General features: G+C 42.6%; 1 long non-coding RNA gene across 1 annotated transcript; it reads left to right on the top strand.

Annotated features, from left to right (window-relative positions):
• Positions 1-1,864: 1,864 nt before the first annotated feature.
• LOC311112226 lies at positions 1,865-2,481 on the top strand. Its single transcript, XR_014610851.1, has 3 exons — positions 1,865-1,967; positions 2,163-2,258; positions 2,415-2,481. It is a non-coding gene; the product is annotated as an uncharacterized lncRNA (long non-coding RNA).
• Positions 2,482-16,091: the final 13,610 nt, after the last annotated feature.

Genomic DNA, 16,091 nt, shown 5'->3' with positions numbered 1-16,091 from the left:
TAACCAGGTAAGCCAGTTGAGAACAAGTTCTCATTTACAACTGCGAACTGGCCAAGATAAAGCAAAGCAGTGCGATAAAAACAACAACAGAGTTACATATGGGGTAAAACAAAACATAAAGTCAAAACTACAACAGAAAATATATATACAGTGTGTGCAAATGTAGCAAGTTATGGAGGTAAGGCAATAAATAGGCTATAGTGCAAAATAATTACAATTAGTATTAACACTGGAATGATAGATGTGCAAGAGATGATGTGCAAATAGAGATGAACGGCCCATCTCTCCAGTGGTAGCTGAGTCTCTTCAGAGATTTGACGTAGGCTACTCACTCCAAACTGTCCCTTTTAATTTGTACATCACGGTCGTATTTTAACTGCAATCAGCAATTCTCACGTTTATATGTTGTTGTTTTTTTACTTTAGCTTATTTAGTAAATATTTTCTTAACACTTATTTTCTTAAAACGTAATTGTTTGTTCAGGGCTTGTGAGCAAGCATTTCACGGTAAGGTCAACACCTGTTGTATTCGGTGCATTTGACAAATACAATTAATAGATTTTATTTTATTTGTTTATGTCCTTTCCCAGTTTGCCCCACCACCACGGAAAAATAAGCCACTGAAGGATCTAACACAGCGACATAAAAAACCCCAGAAAGACATAGAAACTTCAGTTCCACAGGCCAGACCTACTCCACCTCCTCCCTGCCTATCGGATTATTTCCCTTCACCTACACCACAGAGATGCCAAAGGGCCCAGGATTTCTTCAATTCACCTCCACCACAGGGATGCCAATGGCCAAAGGATTTCTTCAATTCACCTCCACCACAGGGATGCCAAAGGGCACAGGATTTCTTCAATTCACCTCCACCACAGGGATGCCAAAGGGCCCAGGATTTCTTCAATTCACCTCCGCCGAAGGGCCCAGGATTTCTTCAATTCACCTCCACCACAGAGATGCCAAAGGACCCAGGATTTCTTCCCTCCACCTCCAGTGAAGCCCATCGTGGCTGAGCTGCCCATCTCTCCACCAGTGAAGCCTGTCATGTTTGAGCTGCCCATCTCTTCACCAGTGAAACCCATCGTGGTTGAACGGCCCATCTCTCCACCAGTGAAGCCTGTCATGTTTGAGCTGCCCATCGCTCCAGTGGTTGCTGAGTCTCTTCAGAGATTTGAGGTAGGCTACTCACTCCAAACAGTCCCTTTTAATTTGTAAATCATAGTCCTATTTTAACTGCAACCAGCAATTCTCATGTTTATATTTCTTGTTTATGTCCTTTCCCGGTTTGCCCCACTACCGCAGAAAAATAAGCAGCTGAAGGGTCTGAAACAGCAACATAAAAAGGACAAAAAGACATGGAAACTTCAGTTCCACAGACCAAAACTACTCCACCTCCTCCCTGCCTATCGGATTATTTCCCTCCACCACAGGGAGGCCAAGGGGCCCAGGATTTCTTCAATTCACCTCCACCACAGGGATGCCAATGGCCAAAGGATTTCTTCAATTCACCTCCACCACAGGGATGCCAAAGGGCCCAGGATTTCTTCAATTCACCTCCACCACAGGGATGCCAAAGGGCCCAGGATTTCTTCAATTTACCTCCACCACAGGGTTGCCAAAGGGCCAAGAATTTATTCGATTTACCTCCACCACAGGGTTTCCAAAGAGCCCAAAATGGAGTTAACCCATATTCAATGAAAGTAGGTGATTATGCTTTAGCTAGCTCACATTTCACACACACACACACAGAGAGAGAGAGAGAGAGAGAGAGAGAGAGACAGAGAGAGAGAGAGAATTGTCAGCTAGTCATATACCTTATATAACACTGATTTCCATTCGTAACAGGTGCTCCAATTAGCAAATATTCAGGTTATCCAGGTACAACTACCAAAGCTGGGCCTGGAATATCAGACACTGCCCTGGCTCACATGCTCAGACCTCTCTCACCGATGTGTGTGCCGGAAGGTAAGTGACCTTTTGGATAGTAAATATCCTCTCTACTCTTGTAACAAGCCTGATTGGGCTGGTGAGCAAAATAATGTCCACCATTGACTACTCTATATCCTAACGGGGTTCAGACTTCAATTAATGTTTTTTTTCTCTAGCACATGGTTTACATTTATTTAACAATTGATTAAGACTCTCCTGATTTGTGTTCAGATGATGGTGAATGGGACTCTGGTTGGGATCACATGTCCACCCCTGGGACTTCTACATGTGTTGACTCTTCCCCTGGACATTTTAAGGCTTTTTTAGGTACTACATGATTTAATCCAGCTCACCTTTTTGCCAAAACAATCCAAATTAATCTATTTTAGTCAATGTAATTCTGAGGTTGATATAAGTGCACCTTTTCAACAGTAAACTATGTTTGTGGTAAGGGATGTCACTAATTTTCTCTTTCTCACATAGGCTATTTTGCCAGAAAAAAAGGATGCAGTGGAGCATAGCATACTTAGAAAAAATAAATAAACTCAAGCATCTTGTGCTTATAATACTTCTTATAAAATCCAATGAGACAAAGTTTGCTTATGCCTGTTATTTATTCATTGTAACTACAGTAGATGTTAAACCAGCGCTCCCACACTATCAGTCCATTGGATACCAAAGATACCAAAAGTATGTGTGAATCCGTAGCCAGTTTAAATGTTTGTATTTCTGTGATATTGGTAGGTTTTTCTAAGAGGAATAAACCCACACAAATAAGGTGATGGACATCCCATATCAAGATTACATTGCCCACATAATTGATGTCCTGCTTTTCCCACCATTGCATGTGAAAACATAATCTCTCTATCTCAGACACGAAAAGAATGATTCAACCTAACACTATCAGAGTCCCATTGTTGATAGACTAACACGTGGAGGACGTGAGCTGATGCTGGCTGCTGGCACAATGTCAGATCCAGACATATCCCTTAGGAGGTGGGTGGACTTGAGCTATCATTTCATCAGCAACAGGCCTGGCTATCTCCAAGACAGATTCAAACTCATGTTATCACTTTAGCTATCTGGATTATCTCGCTAATCTCGAAATCCAAAATGATATAGTAACAGGTCACTGAAAACGTACACATAAAGAGATTAGTGGTCATCAAAGTATGTAGGTTTGCATTAGAGTAATTTCAAGTCCAGATCAAACAGTTCCTCAAAGAGAAGGACAACATGACATGGTTGACCCACATCAGAGTAACTGCATAACTCAAGGCGATGTAGAGTTTCTGAGTGGCCAAAGACATGGCAAGCTGTTGTGTTTGAAAAGGAAAGGAATCTCCGGTACACTGGTTCTCGTACGATCCACAATGTGTATAATGGATCTCAAAACTCCCCTCTGTTTTCTATATATAGCATCCATTACATTTCAATCAATCAAAGAAATACACCACACCACTCACATAAGAATACAAGTAAAATGTATGAGCTTTTATCTGAGGATCAATTGTATATTAAGTTGGACCTGTTTCATTTAGCACAAGTGAAACCAAACTCTTATCTGTGCTCCATCCAGTTCAGTAGAAACACATTTGTTTCCATCAACAAAGGATAAATGCTTACTGCCTCATTACTCACATGGCTGCTGATGTGACCTTTCCCAGGGATTTGTACAATACACCTTTGGGCGATAACAAAACAAGGGAAAGAGGACGGGATGGTGCACCACTATCCATGCTATGGAGGTCATTGCAATGAACTGCTGCCCTGTGATAGAGTCATTAGGTAAAATGTCCCTAATCACACAACTCGTCAGGAGGATGCTATGTTTTCAGAGGCCAATGGAGGTAGAGGACTCAATCAAACGTCACATAGCCCAGCATATCCAACCTTAGTTAGGAACATGCAGAATATTTTTTTACAATTTTATTTCACCTTTATTTAACCAGGTAAGCCAGTTGAGAACAAGTTCTCATTTACAACTGCGAACTGGCCAAGATAAAGCAAAGCAGTGCGATAAAAACAACAACACAGAGTTACATATGGGGTAAAACAAAACATAAAGTCAAAAAATACAACAGAAAATATATATACAGTGTGTGCAAATGTAGCAAGTTATGGAGGTAAGGCAATAAATAGGCTATAGTGCAAAATAATTACAATTAGTATTAACACACGGAATGATAGATGTGCAAGAGATGATGTGCAAATAGAGATACTGGGGTGCAAATGAGCAAAATAAATAACAATATGGGGATGAGGTAGTTGGGTGGGCTAATTTCAGATGGGCTGTGTACAGGTGCAGTGATCGGTAAGGTGCTCTGACAACTGATGCTTAAAGTTAGTGAGGGAGATAAGAGTCTCCAGCTTCAGAGATTTTTGCAATTCGTTCCAGTCATTGGCAGCAGAGAACTGGAAGGAATTGCGGCCAAAGGAGGTGTTGGCTTTGGGGATGACCAGTGAGATATACTTGCTGGAGCGCATACTACGGGTGGGTGTTACAACAAGGAGCATATGGAATTAGAAAGCATTAAACACTTTTGATCCATTTATATTTTGAAACATGCACACCATGTGGTTGTACAGAACGTGTCCCCATATAATTAAATAGAACAGAATAGCCATTATTTTGCTGAAACGAAAGGCTCTGTGTATGGTGCAGTAGCTGTCCTTTCAGCACCACTCCCAATCATTAGGACGCTGGCGCCCAACTGGAAATCCACATGCATCAAAACATTTAGCCTATGTATCAATGCGCTTTAAAAGCAACATAACAATTTAGTAATTTTGCTGTAGGCCAATCTAATATTTGTTTCATTAATTAGTTCGTCATTAGTTCATTAGTTCGTCACCTCCCCTTTGTAACAAATGGCATACCCCACACCATCCAAGTCAACCTACATTTACATTCACACATTCTTGTATTCTGTCTTCAATCTCTAAGAAAGTGATGGCTTCATGTCTGAAACAAATCTGTTAATCCTTATGTTCTAGAGCTGGGGTTTAACATCTACCACCCTGTCTCAGCAGATAAGCAATCAGCTAACAGCAAAGCTAACATTTATTCGCGGTCATCCCTTGTGATTGAGTCTGTCACCTTGTGATTGAGTCTGTCATTATAAGCTACCAATAGACACTGGTAATGCAGACAGACTAAACATTTCCTATGCACGTTCCCTATGCGTGTTCCCTATAGGTGTTCCCATAAATAGAACAGAATAGTAATTTAATGTGTTGCTGTGTGTTCCCTTGAAACCTATTTTGTCTTGTTGGCTAGGCCTAGGCTACTAGTGGAACATTTGCGGGAAATATTTAGAAACAATCAATCGAGACAAATGTGAGTGACCAAAACTTTACGATAAATTGTTTATTGATTTTCAATTATAAACAAACACAAGGAAGTAGCCAAATATTTGACTCAAATGAACAACCCGTCCCATGTCAATAGTGGTCGCGTGCAGTGTAATTACTTACATTATGACTCAAAGTAGAGTTAAAACATTTACAGAATGAGCTACAGAATCTCTGTGAGTTCCAATCTGACGATTAGTATTGTGACGTTATCTAGCCTATAAATAACCCCGAGCAATCGATTTTCGTTTATTAGTAGCAACGAATTGTTTCTGGAGACTACTACTTGGATCACTCTTTGAAACCATTACGGTCTGTTGTTCCGGATGTTGGAGACCTTACCGTAAATTTTACCGGAGATGTTGGATGGTGCGTCTGTGTTGAAAATTGGCTAACCATGGATCCAGCAACTATGGATCCATATAATGTGAGTAATCAAACACCTCACTCTGGAGCAGGGCGGTAGCGAGTAGCATATTTAGCTCTGGTTCAGGGCGGTAGTGTGAGTTTCTCCACACTATCACCATTGACCAGAGTTAGCAAGTACCCAGTGATTTTTGTTGTTGTTGATTTCAAGTTGAATTCACCTTAGTTGACAACTCAACCAAACTGAATTCCAAACTAGATGTTGAAATTATGTCTGTGCCCAGTGGGTTACTTAAGCAATAAGGCCAGAGGGGGTCTGGTATATGGCCAATATACCAAGGCTAAGGGCTGTTCTTATGCACGATGCAAAGGCAAAACGCAACGTGGAGTGCCTGGACACAGCCCTCAGCCATGGTATATTGGCCATATATCACAAACCCCAGAGGTGCCTTATTGCTATTATAAACTGGTTACCAACGTAATTAGAGTAGAAAAAATAAGTGTTTTGTCATACCCATGGTATACGGTCTGATATACCACGGCTGTCAGCCAATCAGCATTCAGGGCTCAAACCACCCAGTTTATAATGTTCTTTATGTAACGTATTTCTCCAGGAAGTTCTGGCAACATTCAATACGTTTTCTTTTGGTCCATGGAATGTCAGTAGTATGATGTTACAGTCAGAAGATTCCAGGGACATAGGTCTAGGACTGGAAGTTTTTCAAGATATTCCCAACATTAGCTGTTTGGTTCCTTAAAACTAGAACCCTTAGTTGCCACATCCATTGTTGGACTTATTAATTAACCTCTACGGCAACTGGTTTGATACATTCACCTCTCTGAAGGTAAATAATGTGCGTTACATTCAGTAATCTTGCTCTGATTAATCTAAATTGTGCCTAAACAGCATTATTATATTGTGGCCTTTCTCTTGCATTTCAAAGATGATGGAACAAAAAAATATATAGAAAACACATGTTTTTTTGTTTGTATTATCTTTTACCAGATCTAATGTGTTATATTCTCCTACATTCATTTCACATTTTCACAAACTTCAAAGTGTTTCCTTTAAAATGGTATCAAGAATATGCATATCCTTGCTTCAGGTCCTGAGCTACAGGCATTTAGATTTGGGTATGTCATTTTAGGCAAAAGAAAGTGTACGATCCTTAAGAGGTTAATGATATATACCCATTTGATTCTTGAAGAATATAATTATAACTGCCTCATAATCTTAATTCAACTGTCATATGTACCCCATCAGAACCCAAAATAGAAGCTTGTTTTACTCCAATGTGTGTAAACAATGTAAATGTAATGAAAACAACACTGTATAACCTTAAAACATGGTTAAAACTGTAATTTTGATATCATGGATGGCCAGCTCTGTCTGAATTTGAGAGTGGTTATATTTCTCCAGGCCCATCCCTTAGTTTTTTACCAAAAGAGAGGTGGGGTGTCCGCTTTGTTATTGTTTCAATTAAGGATTCTAGCTTTAAAAGGTCTCGGTACAATGTTTTCTCCAATACATTCTGAGAACATTAAAAGGGATTCAATTTATACTGTACCTTCCAGCTTTTTTGCTTTGATAACAGGTTTTGCTCTTTAAAGTTGTTCTCACCTGACTGTCTCCATGTTGATTATGTTGTTAAGGCTGATGCAGACGGGTTTTACGTGGGCGATGATTATGGATATTTCCACTGGAATGAAGAACATGGCCATTGGGGTAAGCATTTCACACCTCTGTTGGGTCTTGGTTTAATCATTGTATTACCATTCCTTTATGGAAATGAGAGGATCAAGCTTCTGCTCTCATTCTTTTTACAGAGAGGTGGACCCTAAACAACAACGAGTACAACTATGAGTATGCGTACAAGTATGACCAGGATCAACCTGGTCAAGGGGCCAAATGGGAAATAGAGGCTGGTTCTTCTCAGATTGTCGATGCTCCTGCCCATCTCCCCCTCCCTACTTCCTCTGATCTCCCTCAGCAGAGCCCACAGGAGCAGCCTGGATTCCTCGCAGCATCCCCTTGGCCTCTTGCAAAGTAAGCACTTTGTTCGTTAACACAGCATTGACATCTGCACAGCTACACAATCCACCAGATACATTCATTTTGGGATTTGGAGTGCTATGATTACACTGCCTTTACAGTGAAGTTGATTGAGATGTTGGACCAATGTAATGGAGTTTCAGATTACCTGGATTACCCAGAGTACCTAGATTGAGTTCAGATCTGAAATATAAAGACTGTTTCGTATCCACGGTATGAAGCCTCTTTCCACACATTCTAAACAACCTGGTGTGTTTCCTCTCCTGTAGCGTTGGGACTCTTGAGGAGATGATTGAGATTGCATGGCAGAAGTGTCAGGAGTACCAATCTAAGTTCTTCATGTGGTATTGTGTTACGCTGTTGTTCTCACAGAGTAGGGCACAGGTACGTTTATTCGTTGGATGAGACAGCAGAGTTAGAATGGATGATGAGGGAGGGGATGATTATTATGGTTTGCATATTCATAAGTAAGCAAACAGATATGTTTTAGGCCATGCGTCTATTTCATTGTAATTGATTATATGTTGTTTATGGACTAAACTTCTCTTTCTATACCACTATCTATAGCCCATCTCTCCACCAGTGAAGCCCATCGTGGCTGAGCTGCCCATCTCTCCACCAGTGAAGCCCATCGTGGCTGAGCTGCCCATCTCTCCACCAGTGAAGCCCATCATGGTTGAGCTTCCCATCTCTCCACCAGTGAAGCCCATTGTGGTTGAGCTGCCCATCTCTCCACCAGTGAAGCCCATCGTGGCTGAGCTGCCCATCTCTCCACCAGTGAAGCCCATCATGGTTGAGCTTCCCATCTCTCCACCAGTGAAGCCCATTGTGGTTGAGCTGCCCATCTCTCCACCAGTGAAGCCCATCGTGGCTGAGCTTCCCATCTCTCCACCAGTGAAGCCCATCTTGGTTGAGCTTCCCATCTCTCCACCAGTGAAGCCCATCGTGGCTGAGCTGCCCATCTCTCCACCAGTGAAGCCCATCATGGATGAGCTTCCCATCTCTCCACCAGTGAAGCCCATCGTGGCTGAGCTGCCCATCTCTCCACCAGTGAAGCCCATCATGGTTGAGCTTCCCATCTCTCCACCAGTGAAGCCCATTGTGGTTGAGCTGCCCATCTCTCCACCAGTGAAGCCCATCGTGGCTGAGCTGCCCATCTCTCCACCAGTGAAGCCCATCATGGTTGAGCTTCCCATCTCTCCACCAGTAAAGCCCATTGTGGTTGAGCTGCCCATCTCTCCACCAGTGAAGCCCATCGTGGCTGAGCTTCCCATCTCTCCACCAGTGAAGCCTATCTTGGTTGAGCTTCCCATCTCTCCACCAGTGAAGCCCATCGTGGCTGAGCTGCCCATCTCTCCACCAGTGAAGCCCATCATGGTTGAGCTTCCCATCTCTCCACCAGTGAAGCCCATTGTGGTTGAGCTTCCCATCTCTCCACCAGTGAAGCCCATTGTGGTTGAGCTGCCCATCTCTCCACCAGTGAAGCCAATCATGGTTGAGCTTCCCATCTCTCCACCAGTGAAGCCCATCGTGGTTGAGCTTCCCATCTCTCCACCAGTGAAGCCAATCATGGTTGAGCTTCCCATCTCTCCACCAGTGAAGCCCATCATGGTTGAGTTTCCCATCTCTCTACCAGTGAAGCCCATCGTAGCTGAGCTGCCCATCTCTCCACTAGTGAAGCCCATCATGTTTGAGCTTCCCATCTCTCCACCAGTGAAGCTCATCGTGGCTGAGCTGCCCATCGCTCCAATTATGAAGCATGTCATGTTTGAGCTGAAGGGTCTGCTGAAGCAACATAAAAAAAGACAAAAAGACATGGAAACTTCAGTTCCACAGACCAAAAGTACTCCACCTCCTCCCTGCCTATCGGATTATTTTCTCCACCACAGGGTTGCCAAAGGGCCCAGAATTGGTTCGATTCACCTCCACCACAGGGTTGCCAAAGGGCCCAGAATGTCTTCCATTCACCTCCACCACAGGGTTTCCAAAGAGCCCAAAATGGAGTTAACCCATATTCAGTGAAAGCAGGTGATTATGCTTTAGCTAGCTCACATTTCACACACAGAGAGAGAGAGAGAGAGAGAGAGAGAGAGAGGAGAGAGAGAGAGAGAGAGAGAGAGAGAGAGAGAGAGAGAGAGAGAGAGAGAGAGAGAGAGAGAGAGAGAGAGAGAGAGAGAGAGAGAGAGAGAGAGAGAGAGAGAGAGAGAGAGAGAGAGAGAGAGAGAGAGAGAGAGAGAGAGAGAGAGAGAGAGAGAGAGAGAGAGAGAGAGAGAGAGAGAGAGAGAGAGAGAGAGAGAGAGAGAGAGAGAGAGAGAGAGAATTGTCAGCTAGTCATATACCTTATATAACACTGATTTCCATTCGTAACAGGTGCTCCAATTAGCAAATATTCAGGTTATCCAGATACAACTACCAAAGCTGGGCCTGGAATATCAGACACTGCCCTGGCTCACATGCTCAGACCTCTCTCACCGATGTGTGTGCCGGAAGGTAAGTGACCTTTTGGATAGTAAATATCCTCTCTACTCTTGTAACAAGCCTGATTGGGCTGGTGAGCAAAATAATGTCCACCATTGACTACTCTATATCCTAACAGGGTTCAGACTTCAATTAATGTTTTTTTTCTCTAGCACATGGTTTACATTTAGTTAACAATTGATTAAGACTCTCCTGATTTGTGTTCAGATGATGGTGAATGGGACTCTGGTTGGGATCACATGTCCACCCCTGGGACTTCTACATGTGTTGACTCTTCCCCTGGACATTTTAAGGCTTTTTTAGGTACTACATTATTTAATCCAGCTCACCTTTTTGCCACAACAATCCAAATTAATCTATTTTAGTCAATGTAATTCTGAGGTTGATATAAGTGCACCTTTTCAACAGTAAACTATGTTTGTGGTAAGGGATGTCACTAATTTTCTCTTTCTCACATAGGCTATTTTGCCAGAAAAAAGGATGCAGTGGAGCATAGCATACTTAGAAAAAATAAATAAACTCAAGCATCTTGTGCTTATAATACTTCTTATAAAATCCAGTGAGACAAAGTTTGCTTATGCCTGTTATTTATTCATTGTAACTACAGTAGATGTTAAACCAGCACTCCCACACTATCAGTCCATTGGATACCAAAGATACCAAAATTATGTGTGAATCCGTAGCCAGTTTAAATGTTTGTATTTCTGTGATATTGGTAGGTTTTTCTAAGAGGAATAAAGCCACACAAATAAGGTGATGGACATCCCATATCAAGATTACATTGCCCATATAATTGATGTCCTGCTTTTCCCACCATTGCATGTGAAAACATAATCTCTCTATCTCAGACACGAAAAGAGTGATTCAACCTAACACTATCAGAGTCCCATTGTTGATAGACTAACACGTGGAGGACGTGAGCTGATGCTGGCTGCTGGCACAATGTCAGATCCAGACATATCCCTTAGGAGGTGGGTGGACTTGAGCTATCATTTCATCAGCAACAGGCCTGACTATCTCCAAGACAGATTCAATCTCATGTTATCACTTTAGCTATCTGGATTATCTCGCTAATCTCGAAATCCAAAATGATATAGTAACAGGTCACTGAAAACGTACACATAAAGAGATTAGTGGTCATAAAAGTATGTAGGTTTGCATTAGAGTCATTTCAAGTCCAGATCAAACAGTTCCTCAAAGAGAAGGACAACATGACATGGTTGACCCACATCAGAGTAACTGCATAACTCAAGGCGATGTAGAGTTTCTGAGTGGCCAAAGACATGGCAAGCTGTTGTGTTTGAAAAGGAAAGGAATCTCCGGTACACTGGTTCTCGTACGATCCACAATGTGTATAATGGATCTCAAAACTCCCCTCTGTTTTCTATATATAGCATCCATTACATTTCAATCAATCAAAGAAATGCACCACACCACTCACATAAGAATACAAGTAAAATGTATGAGCTTTTATCTGAGGATCAATTGTATATTAAGTTGGACCTGTTTCATTTAGCACAAGTGAAACCAAACTCTTATCTGTGCTCCATCCAGTTCAGTAGAAACACATTTGTTTCCATCAACAAAGGATAAATGCTTACTGCCTCATTACTCACATGGCTGCTGATGTGACCTTTCCCAGGGATTTGTACAATACACCTTTGGGCGATAACAAAACAAGGGAAAGAGGACGGGATGGTGCACCACTATCCATGCTATGGAGGTCATTGCAATGAACTGCTGCCCTGTGATACAGTCATTAGGTACAATGTCCCTAATCGCACAACTCGTCAGGAGGATGCTATGTTTTCAGAGGCCAATGGAGGTAGAGGACTCAATCAAACGTCACATAGCCCAGCATATCCAACCTTAGTTAGGAACATGCAGAATATTTTTTTAAATTTTTATTTCACCTTTATTTGACCAGGTAAGCCAGTTGAGAACAAGTTCTCATTTACAACTGCGAACTGGCCAAGATAAAGCAAAGCAGTGCGATAAAAACAACAACAGAGTTACATATGGGGTAAAACAAAACATAAAGTCAAAAATACAACAGAAAATATATATACAGTGTGTGCAAATGTAGCAAGTTATGGAGGTAAGGCAATAAATAGGCTATAGTGCAAAATAATTACAATTAGTATTAACACTGGAATGATAGATGTGCAAGAGATGATGTGCAAATAGAGATACTGGGGTGCAAATGAGCAAAATAAATAACAATATAGGGATGAGGTAGTTGGGTGGGCTCATTTCAGATGGGCTGTGTACAGGTGCAGTGATCGGTAAGGTGCTCTGACAACTGATGCTTAAAGTTAGTGAGGGAGATAAGAGTCTCCAGCTTCAGAGATTTTTGCAATTCGTTCCAGTCATTGGCAGCAGAGAACTGGAAGGAATGGCGGCCAAAGGAGGTGTTGGCTTTGGGGATGACCAGTGAGATATACCTGCTGGAGCGCATACTACGGGTGGGTGTTGCTATGGTGACCAATGAGCTAAGATAAGGCGGGGATTTGCCTAGCAGTGATTTATAGATGATCTGGACCCAGTGGGTTTGGCGACTAATATGTAGTGAGGACCAGCCAACAAGAGCGTACAGGTCACAGTGGGGGGTAGTATATGGGGCTTTGGTGCCAAAATGGATGGCACTGTGATAGACTACATCCAATTTGCTGAGTAGAGTGTTGGAGGCTATTTTGTAAATTACATCGCCGAAGTCAAGGATCGGTAGGATAGTCAGTTTTACGAGGGCATGTTTGGCAGCATGAGTGAAGGAGGCTTTGTTGCGAAATAGGAAGCGATTCTAGATTTAACTTTGGATTGGAGATTCTTAATGTGAGTCTGGAAGGAGAGTTTACAGTCTAACCAGACACCTAGGTATTTGTAGTTGTCCACATACTCTAGGTCAGACCCGTCGAGAGTAGTGATTCTAGTTGGGTGGGCGGGTGCCAGCAGCGTTCGATTGAAGAGTATGCATTTAGTTTTACTAGTGTTTAAGAGCAGTTGGAGGCTACTGAAGGAGTGTTGTATGGCATTGAAGCTCATTTAGAGGTTTGTTAACACAGTGTCCAATGAAGGGCCAGATGTATACAAAATGGTGTCGTCTGCGTAGAGGTGGAACTGAGAGTCACCAGCAGCAAGAGCGACATCATTGATATACACAGAGAAAAGAGTCGGCCCAAGAATTGAACCCTTTGGCACCCCCATAGAGACTGCCATAGGTCCAGACAACAGGCCCTCCGATTTGACACATTGAACTATATCTGAGAAGTAGTTGGTGAATAATAATAACTGGTACAATGCAATACATTTTTTGAAATTATGTGATTCAAATGAGCAATGCCCATTGAAATATCATCAGCAAAATTTCAGCAAAATTAAAGATCGAATCCCAGCTAAACACAGCATTTGACATTGATCTGCGCCACTCTCTGTGTATGTGTCCGATTTTGAAGCACCAAAGTGTTCCATTGTCTACACATTGAACATGCGTTGCTACTGCTGGCTATAAATGTCTGCTCCCAGGCTCCAACTCTAGCCTGACCCAGTTCTCCAGCCCAGTCTGCGTTATCTGATGCAGTAAGACTGGACTCACAGAGTCATGGTCCCCTGGGCTGCATTAGTGCCCACTGCCCAGCTCATGATGAAAAGATTTGGGCAGTGGTTGACATGGTGCCAGTGGATGACGTGGAGGAAGGTTTTTAGACTTGGCTGGATTTCTGTTGACCTTTGACCCTAGAGGTCACAGAGTGACCGGTAGTCCCTTGTTCTTTTACAAATCAAATCTTTACATTAAAAACTTAAAACATGTTGTAGAAGATAAATAACTTAACACCTCACTATAAGCAAACTGAATGTGACAATGGTTATCTGCTGCTGGTAGGCAAATGCATTATTCTCCCCAATTGGTAGTTACAGTCTTGTCCCATCGCTGCAACTCCCGTACGGACTCGAGAGAGAGGCGAAGGTACATTGCCACACATCCTCCGAAACACGACCCGCCAAGCCGCTCTGCTTCTTGACACACTGCTCACTTAACCCAGAAGCCAGCCGCACCAATGTGTCGGCGGGAAACACCGTACAACTGGCGACCGATGTCAGCGTGCATGCGCCCAGCCCGCCACAAGGAGTTGCTAGAGCACAACGGGACAAGGACATCCCGGCCGACCAAACCCTCCCCTAACCAGGATGACGCTGAGCCAATTGTGCGCCACCTCATGGGTCTCCCGGTCGCAGCCAACTGCGACACAGCCTGGGATCGAACCCAGGTCTGTAGTGACACCTCTAGCACTGCGATGCAGTGCCTTAGACCACTGCGCCACTCAGGAGGCCAGCAAATGCATTCTTACAGTTGTTGGCATGAAGGGAAATCTTAGATGTTAAAATAGACTGAAACATAGGCTAATGTATATGAAATATGTATACAATCTTCATGAAAAAAATGTGGTCCTGTATCAAAGACAGTCATTTATTTCCAATAAATCACATTAAATGCTCTGTGATTTATAGATTACAAGATGGATCAGTGTGATATTACACTCCAAATCTGTCACGGACGGCTGCTGATGGTCATATATTTGTGTGATTCTGTGATCAAGGCTGAGGCTTTCCACAGAAATCCCAGCTTTCCACGCTCATCTTGACCGACGGAGCCGGGAAGGTTACAGTAATACGGAGGAGCAGCCAGGGCTTGGGAGCAAGGCAGGCGGGGAAATAGTTCGGACATGCCTGGCATCCAACATGAGCCCAGATAGAGCTGTCTGCTGAGATTAAAGTTAACCACAGACACTGATGCCATAACGGATCTCGGAGTGTAAAGTCAGAGTTTAAAGTGGCCTAAAATGCTGCAGCAATATAAGGCGGTGGCTGACAGAAATGTCTTCATAACCATCTTTTGAAATGGAACGGACTGCTACAGTCGTTGGTTAATTGTCTTTAGCCTACTTACATTATGTAGGCCTATGCACTGTAGCCTTAAATCAAGTAGCCTTGAATCTCCTGAATCTGGATAGAGACAAAACCTTGTCATATCTCATTCTCATTAGATCACTTATCATTTCATAGGAGTGGCATGGCACTGGAGTCACATAACATTCAGATGTAGCCTACTCATGTCAAAACAAATTGCACAATCAATGTCACATGACCTTCCAAAATTAGATTACAATATCTCCATCATAGGTCATAGCCACAAAATGACAGTTTCAATTCCAGTGCTTTACTTTACTTCAACATCCCAAGTGTTAGCCATCAATAACCATAATTTACAAATGGATGGAACATCGACAAATGTAGGTTATGTGAGGAGAGAGAGAGAGAGAGAGAGAGAGAGAGAGAGAGAGAGAGAGAGAGAGAGAGAGAGAGAGAGAGAGAGAGAGAGAGAGAGAGAGAGAGAGAGAGAGAGAGAAGGATACATTTAACCTTCTACAGCTGGCAAAGGCAGACTGTTACAGCTGTGTTGACAGCCTCTGACCTGCAGTCAAATCTCCCTTTTACTTTTAGTGGGCCTATGTTTTTAATTTACAGTAAATCCCAGGGCTGACTTTTAACAACAGCATTTAAGATCCCCATGGAAAATAAACTTGTGATACAGCAAGCCAAACATCCAATGTAAAATTAATGCACCACAGAGAACATCTTGAAATAAAAATTCTAAATACCCATAGACACTGCAATCAATTTACATAAGAGTCAGAGCTTTTCGAACCATGTTAATTATGGGTTGTCTACTGTCTTCTTGCTAGGAATAACTTATACTGTAGCTACTGTTAACTTAATGGGCCAGTCCTAGCCTACTGTAGGTCAGCTTTCATGTCAGTTTGGCGAGGAATTTATCTTCTTCACACAGAGGCGCGGTTGGGGTGGGGACAGATTTCTGCGTCATAAAGTTTTGAGCATAGGACAAAAATACA

This window comes from Coregonus lavaretus (assembly GCF_964263955.1).
Source record: "Coregonus lavaretus genome assembly, chromosome: 38".
Lineage (NCBI taxonomy): Eukaryota > Metazoa > Chordata > Actinopteri > Salmoniformes > Salmonidae > Coregonus > Coregonus lavaretus.
This window is presented reverse-complemented; position numbering and strand designations above follow the sequence as displayed.